We start from the raw sequence: 14828 nt of genomic DNA, 5'->3' as shown, positions 1-14828 counted from the left end.
TATCTCTCATTCCAGTGAAAGTTCTGCTCATAATCTGGATGTACAAAGTGCAAGTTCTACCAGACCTGACGAGATAAGCCGTGTGCAATCGAAAAATTCTACAACGACCACCAACTCTTTAAGCTGATAACCCCTTTGTGAATCCAAAAGGTGAACAGTTATTTCCAACTCTTTATAAAGGTGGCCTGTAATAGAGTACATACAGAATTTGATAAGTGCGACAAAATTCGGTACTGTATCATAGAACATACTCTATCTGTATGTAGGACCTAGAGTCAAGGTTCTCCGCACCACAGAATCCATAATTTACGGACAAGAAAAGGGAAAATTCAGGTGCCCGATGAGTTTTTTCTCCCAAGTTCCAAATTTTGAAAGGCATTGGATCTAATGCCAGAGGCAGATAGCTACCAATTACTACCATTCTACCAATACCTTGAAGACTAGTACAAATTTCCTCTAATGGATGCGGAGATTCAGTCTCTAATTAAGACCCTAGAATTTCTGGATGCATAAAGTGTATCCATCTAAGCGAATTCCTAGGGGGGGCAAATAATCACTGAATGAAGCTGGAAAGCAGAGACATACTTGTCCTCCTCTGAGCCTGCTCCTTCCCTCACGGGCGCACCGCACCGCGCCGGCGACCTCGGCCATACTCGACGAAGGTTTGTGCTACGCCCTAGGAAACATCACTGTACTTCCGGTGTCCCCGCATTCGCCACCCTAGCCGGCACCGGCACCGCCGGGTCTGCAGGACTGGAGGCTAGCGGTTGCTCGGCGATTCCCCTATGGCTGGAGGCTGCATCGCCGCCGGCACGGGGACGAGCGCGGTGGGAGATGGCACGGGGAAATCGGGGGCGGCGGCGTAACAGGAATCCACGCCGATGAACGCCGGCAGGCTTGGGCTATAGGCCTGCCCAGAGGCCCGAGCCCAAACAAACTCTACAGATTGGTCAAACCCAGGCAACAACCAAGTAGCCCAGTTTGTCCTTAAAGCCCGTTCTTGTTCATCCATTCACCTTTCCTCTGTTCTTTTCGTTGGAAGGACATTTTCCTCTCGAAATCTGTGTCTGGGTTCTCATTTCCAATGAAATTTCATCGAAGTTCGGGAGATTTCGGTTAAAGAAAACCTTTTTTTCTCTTTTTATCCAATTATTCTAGCTATTACAGTAGTGCATACGAATTTAAAATAAATTCATCATTTCTTCAAAAAATTTAAAAGCTGGCTCTCAATCAAATCTAAGTGTATATGATTCGATCCTCCAGCTGTAAGAGAGCCAAAATCACTTTTTTGGTGGAACTTATTGATTTTGGCTATGTCTCAAAGTATTTTTTCAACCAAAATTCAGAACTCTGTCGACCTCCTACGACCAGCATGCATGAAGTTGATCGTGACGAATGTGTGTTCATTCACCAACCATTAGATGATTAGAAGTCTCAGTTTGGTGATATAATTAAATATAAGGTCCACTATAAAAAAAAACCTCCTCCTTATCCGGCGAATTTTTGGACGGCACAAGCACTAACTAACTGTAAATGTTTTTTTGGTTGGGCGTATGAGCATTCCAAGCGGAAAACAAGGGTGCGAACACTTATATGATGTACTATACTCCTTACCAATGGAAATTACCACCATTCTACGATGCACGAAAGGTCGGTGCTCAGTAGTGCCCACTACAAAAAAAGCCCCCATACCCAATGGATTTTTCGGACGGCCCAACGTAAAAGTACCACCAAAAGTACTTACCTAGCTGATGCACCTTTTGCGGTGGACAACAAGGATGGCGGAAGGATATTCATCATTGTACCACCAATACGGCACATAAGTATGTCGGGTAGGTGGCAGGCAAGAGCCACGTTAGTAGACGCAGTGGTTTTTTTTTAAACCTTTTCTACTGCAAGGGTACCCCTCGCAGCCCTTTATTGATCAACACTCAAAGTACACAATATATACAAGTTATGTACAAAAAAGAAATTACAAAAGTGAACTAATCCATGATGACAAGGAATCAGCAATAGACGCAGTGGTTTAATGGGCGCATGTACATTTTAGGCCGTTGTTTATTCTACGGGACATGCACGGTGGGTTCGGCACGTGACTGAATTACTGTGTCCAACTAATTGTCGTGGCCCACCACCCAGCAGAAGCGTCTGCCTCACGGTTCTTAATGTTTGGCTAAACCTCTCGCCACTTCTCTTCTCTTCCCTTCTCTTCTCTCTCTCTCTCTCTCTCTCTGTGTGTAGAAAGCTACAGCTGGTGTGGTAGCGGTGGGCATCAGACAAGAGCTATATCGGCACCATAGATCTTAGCTTTAGGATGTAATTACGCGCCCATTTTAAGTTATTAATTTTGATTAAATTATATATTTGGGGGTTCTTGATGCAAATCGATCTGTGTTTTCAACCTTAGTTTTACATATTTCATCACCCTTTAGCAGTTTTCACACCAGTATCCACTCACTTATATTGATAACGACCCGGAATGGAACGGCATCATAGAGCATTCCTGTCTTCGGTGCAAGTGCGGCCTTCTGCCATGTTGCTAAGTTGCATGCGACATCGACAAGGCAGTTGACATTATCAGCGTTTTAGGGTTGGAACCGTACCCTCTTCCTGGGCCGGGTTACGTGTTTATATAGGTGTAGAAAAGCCCTACACGTGGCATTACATGAGTTGTATAATACTCGTATAAATACAATAGAACAAGGTTTAACACCCTCCCTTAATCTAAGCCTCGAGAAAGGCTAAGATTACACTTAAACTTATCTAGATCCTGAACTCCTAGAGCTTTGGTAAATCCATCTGCAACTTGATCTTTAGTTGAAATAAACCTGATGTCAAGAAGTTTTTTAGCCACTCGTTCCCTCACAAAATGATAGTCAATCTCAATGAGTTTAGCCCTGGCATGGAAAATGGGATTTGCAGAGAGGTAAGTGGCACCCAGGTTATCACACCACAAACACGGGCATTGACGAAGAATAACTCCCAATTCTCGAACCAAAGCTTCAACCCAAATCAACTCAGTTGTGGCATTAGCAAGTGCCTTGTATTCGGCTTCAGTGCTAGAACGAGAAATAGTGGCTTGTTTTCTGGCACTCCATGATATTAGATTTGGACCAAATAATATTGCAAGACAGCCAGGAGAGCGTCTGTCATCAATGCATCCTGCCCAGTCTGCATCTGAGAAAGCACTAAGAAGAGTAGATGAAGATCTCTGAAAAGTGAGGCCAACCTTGACTGTACCTTTTATATATCTGAGTATGCGTTTGACTTCTGTCCAATGTGTGGTAGTAGGTGCATGAAGATACTGAAAAACTTTGTTCACTAAGAAGGATAAATCAGGCCTAGTTAAGGTGAGATATTGCAGTGCACCCACAACACTTCTGTAATTTGTACTATCCTCCGGACCAAGTGTTGTTCCATCTGTAAGAGACATTTTTCTGTAGTGGACAAAGGCGTGGGACAACTTGTGCAATGTATCATGCCCACCTTTTTAAGTAAGTATGTAGCATACTTTTCTTGAGTCAAAACAATTCCACTTTGAATTTTCATTACCTCAATGCCCTGGAAAAAGTGTAACTCACCAAGATCCTTGAGTGCAAAGTGAACACTCAAGTTGTGAAGTAAAACTGAGGTTGCATCATTAGAAGAACTAGCAACAATGATATCATCTACATATATTAACACAAACATTGTAATACCTGACTTGTTGTAGAGAAACAGTGATGTGTCTGCCTTGGAAGGTACAAATCCAAGTTGTTTTAGCTTTGAACTTAGCCTGGCACACCATGCATGTGGTGCCTGTTTCAAACCATAAAGAGATTTATCCAACTTGCATATGTGATGCGGAAAGCGAGTATCTTCAAACCCAGGAGGTTGTTTCATATACACTTCCTCCTCCAGAACGCCATGGAGAAACGCGTTCTTGACATCTAGCTGTCGTAGGCTCCATCCTTGAGATACAGAAATAGAAAGAACGAGTCTGACAGTTGCAGCTTTGACAACTGGACTGAAAGTATCCTCATAATCAATACCGTACCTCTGTTTAAACCCTTTTGCAACAAGTCTAGCCTTGTACCGTTCAACTGTGCCATCTGCACGCTTTTTGATTCGGAAGACCCATTTGCAATCAATTAGATTTTTGGTAGCACTTGGAGCTACTAAGTGCCAGGTTCGGTTTTGCATGAGGGCTGCATACTCTTCTTCCATTGCAAGTTTCCATTTCTTGTCTCCCATTGCCTCAGCCAGATTATCAGGTTCCCCTGTAGAGGAAAACAGACCGTATCGCACTGTACCATCAGTATATGTTTTGGGTTTTCGGATACCATGTTGTAGTCTGGTTCGTCGTTGTGGAGGATCTGGTACAGCAGTGGCAGCAGGCGTGCGTGCCACAGAAGATCCGTCAGAGCTGCTGTTTGCAGCAGCAGACGAAACGGCAGCCGAGGAGGATTCGCTGTCGACGCTGGGTACGTTTTCTCCCGCGCGGTGAAAGTCTTTGTCCACCACGCGATCGTGGGCAGCAGCACGTGGTTGGGGCCCGTCTTGGTTGGCCACTTGAGATGGCCGAGACGATGTGGAGGGCAGGGAGACGTCAGGACTTAGCACAGCAGCCGAAGGCGATGCAGGGACTGACTCCGAGGTAGGTGTACTGGCAGTGGAAGGTTCGGTGCCAACAAAATCATTCTCGTGTTCCGTGTCCACGGTGTGCTCTTCTATTTCATGCGTTGCTGCACCATTGTGACTCAAATTTGTACCATAAATTAGAGAATTAGTGCTGACAGCTGTGGTACGAGCATAGGGTAAATCAGGAGCATTAGTAACAGGGACAATATGCATATGGTTATCAATAGGTATACCCTCATGATTAGATGACGTAGGTGTCAAAAATTCAGGGAGCAATAGAATTTCCTTTTTGAGTTGGGCCCTAGCATTTGGATGAAGGGATTGAAAAGGAAAAACATTTTCATCAAATACAACATCACGAGAAATATATATGCGACCAGTGGACACTGATAGCGTGTACTCGGCGTATGCGGACAGGCTGTTGGGGAACCCCAAGAGGAAGGTGTGATGAGCACATCAGCAAGTTTTCCCTCAGTAAGAAACCACGGTTTAATCAACCAGTAGGAGAAAGGCGTGACTTCTAAAGGTGTTGCTGGTTGACTAGTGGCAGGGCGCACTACCGGCGTCAGTAACAATGTGGAACCTGCACACAACACAACCCTAATACTTTGCCCCAACTTACCGTGAGGTTGTCAATCTCACCGGTTTGCTGAACACAAAGGATTAGACGTATCGAATGGAAGGAGATGTTTACAGAAAATAAATAGAACAGGATTGCAGTTGAATTTATCAGTAAAGGAAATAGGACCGGGGTCCACAGGTCACTAGAGGTGTCTCTCTATAAATAAATAGCATGTTGGGTGAATAAATTACAGCTGGGCAATTGACAGAATATCGATCGATACATGACAAGATGATTACAATGATAATTTGGTATTGGGCATTATAACATAATACATAGACCGTAATCCAACTGCGTCTATGACTAATAATCCACCTTCAGGTTAGCGTTCGCACCCCTTCCAGTATAAAGTTGCAAGCAATAGACTATCGCATTAAGCAATGTGTGTAAAGTAAACAATAGAATTACCCTCGGATAAAAAATTGTTGGGTTATCCCTAGTAGCAACAGCACATCTACAACCTTAGAAGTTATAAAGTCACTCTCCTAGATTACTACAGGCATGAACCTACTATCGAGCATAAATACCCCCTCTTGGAGTCACAAGTATCCACTTGGCTAGAGTTTCTACTAGCAACGGAGAGCATGCAAGATCACAAATAACATATGCCATGAATATATAATCAATCTTAACATAGTACACAATATTCATCGGATCCTAGCAAACCAAACATAGAGGATTACATAAAGATGATCTTGATCATGTAGGGTAGCTCACAAGATCGATACATGAAGCACATGGTGGAGAAGACAACCATCTAGCTACTACTATGGACCCATAGTCCAGGGATGAACTACTCACGCATCACTTCGGAGGCGGGCATGGCGATGTAGATGCCTCCGGCGATGATTCCCCCCTCCGGCAGGGTACCGGGAAGAGCTTCAGAACACCGCGAGATGGGTTCGGCGATGGCGGCCGTGATGGAACTTTTCATGGATTTTGGCTCAGGTATCCAGGGTTTTCCCGAGATCGTGCTTAAATAGGCGGAGGATTCAGGTCGGTGGGGTGCCCAGGGGGCCCACACCATGCCTTGGCGCGGGCCATCCCTAGGCTGCGCCAAGGGCAGGTGTGGCCGCCCTGTGGCGCCTCTTCATCCCCCCTCCGGACTTCATCTTCGTTTCGGTAAAATATTGACTTCGGCTTTTGTTTCGTCCAATTCCGAGAATATTTCCTGTACAACTTTTCTGAAATACAAAAACAGCAGAAAACAGGGAACTGGCACTGTGGCATCTTGTTAATAGGTTAGTACTGGAAATCATGTAAAAGTGCAACGAAGTGTAAACAAAACACATATGAATTGGTGTAAAACAAGCATGGGGCATCAAAAATTATAGATACGTTTGAGACGTATCAGCATCCCCAAGCTTAATTCTTGCTCGTCCTCGAGTAGGTAAGTGATAACAAAGATATTTTTTGAGGTGACATGAGGCCAACACAATCTTGATCAAGTTATTGTAAAAGCATTGTGAGCTGAGATCAAAGTACTCTAAACATAGGCATGATAGATATAATTCTAACCATAGAGCTTAGCAACTATATGTTATAATATGAGAAGTAACTCAAATAAAAGATCATGAATAATAATGCACTGAAAGCAACTATTTGTTTATGGGCATAGCGAAAACATAGCAAAGTGGTATTGATCTTGTCCTTTATGAAGTTGCAAAACATAAATGCCAGGACACCTTTAAAGTTCAGAGGGTGACTAGATACAAATAATTTAAGAGCAAGGAATAGCACAATCATGAATCAATCAATAGTAATTTTGGGACTATGCACATTGCACTAAGAATGACAACTATGCTCTCTTAATTGGTGCATAAAGTAGAAGGTGAAGACTCAACATGAAAGTAAAAGAAAGGCCCTTCACAGAGGGAAGCAGGGATTACCCATGTTCTAGAGATTTTTATTTTGAAAGCAATAGGAGTGTTGAAAATATTTATTTTGAGAGGTGCTACTTATGTCAACGGTAGTGATAAATAGTATGACTTATGCATAATTACTTCCTATAAGTTTGCTTGCCTCATGCATAATATACCAATAGTGCTCACACCTTGTCCCAATTAGCTTGGACTTCCATGGATTTTCATCGCATACATAAGTTTTAACCAAGTGTCACAAAGGGGTACCTCCTTGCCTCATGTACAAAGGTCCTTAGGAGATGGATCGCATTTGATTTATCAATTTTGATGAATCTCATTTTTTTGGACATCCATACTGGGAAATCAAGGACAATAGATATTTGGACTTTTGCCCAGCTGAAACTTCCACCATGTGAACATGGCTTTAGTTGGCGGCCAATGTTCCTCTCTAACAATATGCATACTCAAATCTTTGCAACTCATGGTAAATCTCCCTTACTTCAAACAAGATGAGCATGCATAGTAATTCACATGATATTCCACAAAAGCATATTGATGGTGTTCCCCATGACATCATGGTTATCACACAACAAGCAACTTATAAGAACTAAAAATGCGTAGGACATAATACCTACCACAATAGTTTTTAGACTACTTTCCCATGAGCTATAATTTACACAAAACAGGTGATTATTTTTGAAGGTTTAAAGGTAGCACACAAGCAATTTACTTTGGAGTGGCGGTGAAATACCACATATAGGTAGATATGGTGGACACAATTGGCAACTTTGGTTTTTGGTGGTTGGATGCATGAGTAGAGCTCATACTCAGTACAGGTGAAGGCTAGCAAAAAGACTGGAAGCGACCAACTAAGAGAGCAATAATGGCCATAATCATGCATAGCGACAAAACACTATCAATCAAAGCATAAATTGATATTAAAAATCAAAAACTAAATGATCATAGAGGCTTTAGTTGACTGGTTAAAGTCATAACATGTTATAAGCATGCGCCAAGTCAACCCAATAAAGCATCAAAGGAGAATACCACAATATCATGCTTTTATGATAGAAACAACACATGATTCCTTTAAATGACACATTATGCACTCTCAGCCATTTGAAACAAGTCATGCTAAAAAAATAAATACTAAGCATATGACAAGAATAACATCCAACATGACATACCAAAGTCTATGCCACAATCTAGACAAGCTTCCATTTGCATCACTATAGACATGAAATATTTTACTCGTATCCAACACCAATCAACTTATTTGAAATAACTCTCAGAGATGAAATACAATATGGACCAGAGAGCTAATCATACATAAATAAAGAATACTAACGTGCTCTAAACAAAATTCAAGTGAAAGAACAAGAGCTAAACGTAGTACCAGAAAACTAGAACACTCGCAGAACAATAACAGCGAAAACTAGAGCGTTCTATGCAATTAAAAAGGAGTGGGTCTTTCTCCAAAACGAATGTGCCAGGATCCAACATATGCTACAGCAAACAAAACAAAACAAAACAAAACAAAAAATATAAAGACGCTCCAAGAACAACACATAGCGTATGAAGCAATAAAAATATAGCGTATAGAGAGATGACCTGTTGCTTTGTTGATGAAGAGGGGATGCCCAAGGCATCCCCAAGTGTGGTGACCCTGCATACCACTGCATGTTGTAGTATGCCAGTCGTTGACATAACATGTGTGAAGTACCAATCCGCAAATATTACATCCCTCAGAGTAGTACAACAGAAACATAGCTGGTCTTTATTTTACTCACTTAAGATTACAAGCCATATATGTACATCACATTGGAGCTCCTCCTGGGTCCATAGAGGATAACTCTAAGGTTCTAGGTGAACCCTACTTAACTTATACAATATAGGTCTAAGCAGGCTTAATACCATTTCTACTCGAGCAGCTAAATACTATAGAGTTCGTGCTGCTCGACTACTACTACTCGTGTTACTCAAGCGTTGTCTTCTTCCGGAACCTCCCCAGTTCCGTATACGATAAGGTAATCTACCCTCTCTACTCCTCCAGGGAGGTCTGGTTCTTCATAGCAGATCCCATCTGCTCCTTCTGGTCCTTCATTGGCCTCCTCCAGGTGGTTCAGACAATCTAAGCATGGGGTTATAAGAGGTATAAGTACGAGCGTACTCAACAAGTTCATTATAGGAAAGAGGTGTTTTATCCACTACCTACGACATTAGACCAGAAAGTCAAATGCCAATGCAGGTTTTTATAAGCATTTCTTCAAAAGGTTGCTTTTATTCCGAAGAGCTATGTCCGTCAGCCTTCATCAGGTGTCTAGAACTTCATGGAGTTCCTTTCCGGCCACGTTCACAGTTCCAAAACCCGGAACAGGGAGTGACAGGTCACGATTCGTTACACTCTGTAGAGGTGTGTTGCTTTACCCATAAGAGATCTTAACCTTGGTGCCAACCGGGCAGCTTTCCCGTCCACACTTCCGTGGTGTGAGGCCCGGTATAAGGTCCTAGCCAATCATTGCATTTCTCAGCGACCCCGCACACCCACCCTTTGTTGCAGTTCCGACCTTGGGTCCTCGCCAGTCAGCATATCCATTGGATATCATCCGATCTCGACTAATATCCCCGCCGGTCAACATACCCCATTTTTGGGTACCATCCGACCTTGATACCTTCTGCAACCCATCATAGACCACATTACCGTGGGGAATTAGAATGGGATCCCCACCCTCAAGTTGCTCTCGCAAGACACAACTGCTATGGTAAGCGCATTCGTTGATGTACGAGAGGAAGAAACACAGCTGACTACTCCGTCCCACTCCAGATCTTATGGTTAACACGGGTCTTATGTCACAAGAATCACTGGACGACATTTGTTGTTAATCCTAGATGGATATAAACCCATTGCAATGGAACCTCCACCATACTCATACCATGGTTCCATTGCCCACCACATAGTCATATTCATAGTTATGAAAATAGTATTTTTGTTTTTCATGCAAGAGTGATAAGTATAGTACTTTGCAAGTAATTTGATAAAAATACTCAAAGTGATATGAGCAAGCGATGAACTTGCCTGGTGACTGCAAGGTAGTGCAGTTGGATTGTTTGGACTGACCCTGGTCCTCTGTTTCTGAAAGATAGCATCATTGTCCGATAAGGGCAATGGTTAAAGATTCAAATATGCATGCTTTTGATTTTTAGGGTTGTTCCCCCTTCCCGATTTAATTGTCAGAGGTGGCGAATAAGCACAATTTATAAATACTCCTTAAGAGTTATTAAATTAATCCTTAGTGATTTTTATTAAGGAGTTTATTCAAAGAAAATATTTGATTTCAAATTTTTCTTAGAATAATTATGAATTTTCATTCTCCTTTTAATTATTAAAAAGCTGAGGACTTCTTTATTCAATTTTATTGGTGGTATTTCATTATATTTATGTGTAACATTTATTCAATTTCTGATGAGATTGGTCGGTCGCAATCGAACCACCTCACGACGCCTCACACTTCTGTCTGCCTCGATCTGGAAGATCTCGTCGCCTCCGCTCATCCTCGACCCCCTACTGCAACTAGGGTTGCGGGATCTGTGGCGATGCTTGTCGCGCTGATGCTCCTGGGCGTCGTGGTGGTGCTCAGAGCATTCTGGTGGTGCGCTGGAGCGATGGTGCTCGGCCTAGCCACGGCTTGGTCTTGGCCTGGCGCCGCCATGACCAGGCGTGTGCCGCCGTGCCACCATGGGCACGCCTACAGTGCCATGCTCCAGGTACGCCTCCTGTTCGCCTCCTCTCTCTTCTCTTCTTCTCCATGCTCTGGTCACTAGCCATGCCTCCCTCTCTGAGGATGCTGGCCATGCCGTGCTGCTCCTTGCTGTGCCTGCTACTATTGCTGCTCTTGCTCTACTGCTTGGTCTGCTGCTGTGCTGTTGGATGCTGCTATGCCCTAATGCATGATCTACTACTATGCTATTGGTTGCTGCTATGCTCTACATGCCATGAACTGCTGCTGCTGTTCCTACTGTGCCACTGGACATGCTATGGTTGATTAATTGCTTGCTTGGCTAGCTCTGGTATTGTTGTTGCTCAATTTATGTATGTCTGCCTCTATACTTGCATCCTTGGCTTACTGCTGCTTGCAGTACTTGCATTTGCAAGTGCCAGTTATGCCTGTGTGTATTGCTGTGAGGCTCTGTCTAATCCTAGGGCTTGCTTGCTTGTTCAATTGCACAAATTCATCTATCCTTGATGATGTGCTTCTGGATACAATTATAAAATTGGTTATTCAATTTCTATTAATTCTATTGTTGCTTATCTGTGGTGGTTCAGTAACTCCTATGAGTTACTGATGTTCTAGCTTGATCTTGCAAGCTCTGATGATCATATGATCATCAGTTGCTTGATAAATGCTCATTGTGATACCTCTCTGTGCTTACTGATGGATATCCTTGCACTTGTATAGCATTTCACCATGTACTGGTGATTGATAATGCTTGGTAAATCATGTGCTTATGCTTACAGTGATCTATTTGATGCTTAGCAAGTGTTTCTGTCACCTTTTATTTGATTACTTCATTTATCTATGCAGTTTATAAATGAGATGAACTGTTGTGCAGTGATGACTCTTGTGATGTGTGTGCTAGAGCTAGAGGGATGCCAACTGCTGTTGGGGACCCTAGCTCCATTTTGAACCCTTCTGGGTGATGATAAGTGTGAAAGGCTGCTGTTTGGATGGTTTTGTGTGGTTGAGTTGGCCTTAGCAGCATCTGGCTGCTGTTTTGGTATCTCCCACCTTTGTTGGCTTGCTGTGATGGGATAAGTGCTTGCTGGGTGATCCATTTTGATTGCTAGCAGCTTTTGATGTTGAAAAATACTGGCAGATACATTTATTACTGCCTTTTTCTGATGGTTTCAAAGGGCTAGTGTAGTCTGGTAGATGTGGGTTAAGTATCTGGGATGGTTTCCTTCCTATTTCCATTTGGAAGATGCTACGTACCACTTGTATGGTTGGCATAACCATGGTCATATGTTTGATTCATCTCTGGATTTTGCCATTTTCACCAGATTCACTTGGTCTATGACCAAATGATGATCAAACAGGGTTTTCCACCCTTGTGTGTTTGTGTGTAGCATGCATGTGCAATATTATGGACAAAACCATCTGGTTTGTCCATGATTCAATGGTATACCTCACTCCAGCTCCTAGATTGTGTTGGTGTAGAGGATTGCTTCTGTTTGTTGATTTGGTGCTTGCCCTGCTCCTCCTAGCTGGCTTGTGCTGGTGCTACTCCATCTGTTGATTTAATAGCCACTCCTTCTTAGTGGAAAAAGCACTGGAACTATGATGTTCTGTTTTCTTGGTGTTCTTGTGTGTGTTCTTGCTATTCTAGCTAACTCTGGCTGGCTGGTCGATGAATGGTTAGGGTTTGTGATGAAAAAGGTTTTATATGGGCCTTTGCTGGCCTCCTTGGTCGACAGCAAGACCTGGTGCCATTTTGGTGACTCCTCAGTTGTGTGTGTGTGTGTGCTGGTGGGCATGCACACATCCTTGTGAGCTGCTTGTGAGGTTCCCTGTTGGAACTTGTGAAATTGTGGATCAGCTCCGGCTGGTTTGATCTTATCCTGCCTATTACTATTGTTTCTAATCTTCCAAGTGGCATTGCCACTTGGCACAATGTGCATTTCTATTTTCATTTTGACTATGCAGGGATCAAGAATTGATCAAGAAGTGCTCCATCTACTGGTTGATCAAGAAGATCAAGAAGATAGATAGATTTAGTTTAGCTAGGTCATCAATACATTGTAATTTCCTTCTCTTTTCTTTTATCATTTCTGAAATGATTATGTAATAATAATTATTATATGTGGATATTGTAAAGACAATGTATCTTGTGTGTGATGATCAATAAAGCTCAATGTTTCTCTAATGAGCTCATTGTAATATCTTTCTATTCTTTTATTATTTGTATTATCCAAATATAATACTATTGTTTTAATTATTAATTGTCTTTATATTTTATGTGTTGTTTGAGTTTGAATTTCACTTCAAACTCATTTCAAATTCAACCACTCAACTCTAAGTGTTAAATTCAAATGTTCCACCTCATTTCAAAACCCTAATTCAAAAGAGATCATGTCCAAGTTTGTCGCACTCTCGAAACCCTAATCATGTCTGGTGTCGAGAGCGAAACTTGTTCCCTCTTAGGTTTTATGCAATTAAGCGTGAAATTTCCCCTAGTTTTATGATGCAATGCACATCCCTTTTCTAATTCTACCCCGCAAACGTCTGGAATCCTGGAATATTACACCAAGCTTTGATGTTTGTACCTCTTGAATATGTCTTGGGGTGCAGGGGCATCCCCAAGCTTGAGCTTTTGTCCATTCTTCATCCCATCACATCATTCTTCTCTCCCTACACTTGAAAACTTCCTTCATACAAAAACTTCGCGCAATTCTTCATTAGCAGCATTAGTACAATCAAGATAAACAAATCCACTTGTGTTCAGTACTAATATGTATCAAAAAAGTATATTAGTGCATAAGCTACTATAGCAACATTTCAAATAGTTCTTTGATCAAAAGAACTCAAAAAGAAATAGATTTAAGAGGCGAATGCAAGTAGTGATGAAATCTGTCAAAACAGAACATCAGGTAAAGATCAAAATTTCCGAAAATGCTCTGTTGCTTATTTCAAAAAGTGGTCAACTAACTAAAGTTAGATAATAACCTGGGGCATATGTATAAAAAATGACAGCTCAAAATTACGCTCTGGCTATTTATACAAATTTTTATGGTAACAGCATAGAATCTGTTTTCAGGATAGCACCTTCCCCAAACATTACTTTCTTCCTATTAGAGGCTATTTTTGGCACAAACACTAAATAAAAATGATAAGGAGAGGTCATTACAGTAGTAATATCTTCCAAGACTCAACAAAAAGGAAAAAATTGCTGTAAGTAAAACATGGGTTGTCTCCCATAAGCGCTTTTCTTTAACGCCTTTCAGCTAGGCGCAGTAAAAATGCGATCATCAAGTATTATCAAATGAAGAAGCATCAACATCATAATTTGTTCTAATAATAGAGTCATAAGATTACTTCTTTTTCTTTCTAGGGAAGTGTTACATATCTTTCTTGAGTGGGAATTGATATTTAATAATCCCATCTCTCATATCAATAGCAGCACCGACAGTTCTATGAAACGGTCTTCCCAATATAATCGGACAAGAAGCATTGCATTCAATATCCAAAACAACAAAATCAACGGGGACTAGGTTATTGTTAACCATAATAAGCACATTATCAACTTTCCCCAAAGGTTTCTTTGCAGCAATATCAATAAGATGAACATCCAAATAACATTTTTCCAACGGTGGCAATTCAAGCATATCATAGATTTTTCTAGGCATAACAGAAATACTTGCACCAAGATCACATAAAGCATTGCAATCAAAACCATCTATTTTCATCTTAATGATGGGCTCCCAGCCATCTTCTAACTTTTTAGGAATAGAGGCTTCGCGTTTTAATTTGTCCTCTCTCATTTGCATAAGAGCATTTGTCATGTGCTTTGTAAAAGCCATATTTATAGCACTAGCATTAGGACTTCTAGCAAGCTTTTGTAAGAACTTAATTACTTCATATATATTGCAATCATCAAAATCAAACTCATTTTTATCAAAGGTAAAAGGAATCTTGTCTCCGATACTCCGAAAAATTTCAGCACACTTA

At 41.7% G+C, this 14828-nt stretch overlaps 1 long non-coding RNA gene across 1 annotated transcript; it reads left to right on the top strand.

Annotated features, from left to right (window-relative positions):
- Positions 1-7: 7 nt before the first annotated feature.
- LOC124661819 lies at positions 8-420 on the top strand. Its single transcript, XR_006990300.1, has 2 exons — positions 8-150; positions 267-420. It is a non-coding gene; the product is annotated as an uncharacterized LOC124661819 (long non-coding RNA).
- Positions 421-14828: the final 14408 nt, after the last annotated feature.

This window comes from Lolium rigidum, chromosome 6 (assembly GCF_022539505.1).
Source record: "Lolium rigidum isolate FL_2022 chromosome 6, APGP_CSIRO_Lrig_0.1, whole genome shotgun sequence".
Taxonomy (NCBI): domain Eukaryota; kingdom Viridiplantae; phylum Streptophyta; class Magnoliopsida; order Poales; family Poaceae; genus Lolium; species Lolium rigidum.
This window is presented reverse-complemented; position numbering and strand designations above follow the sequence as displayed.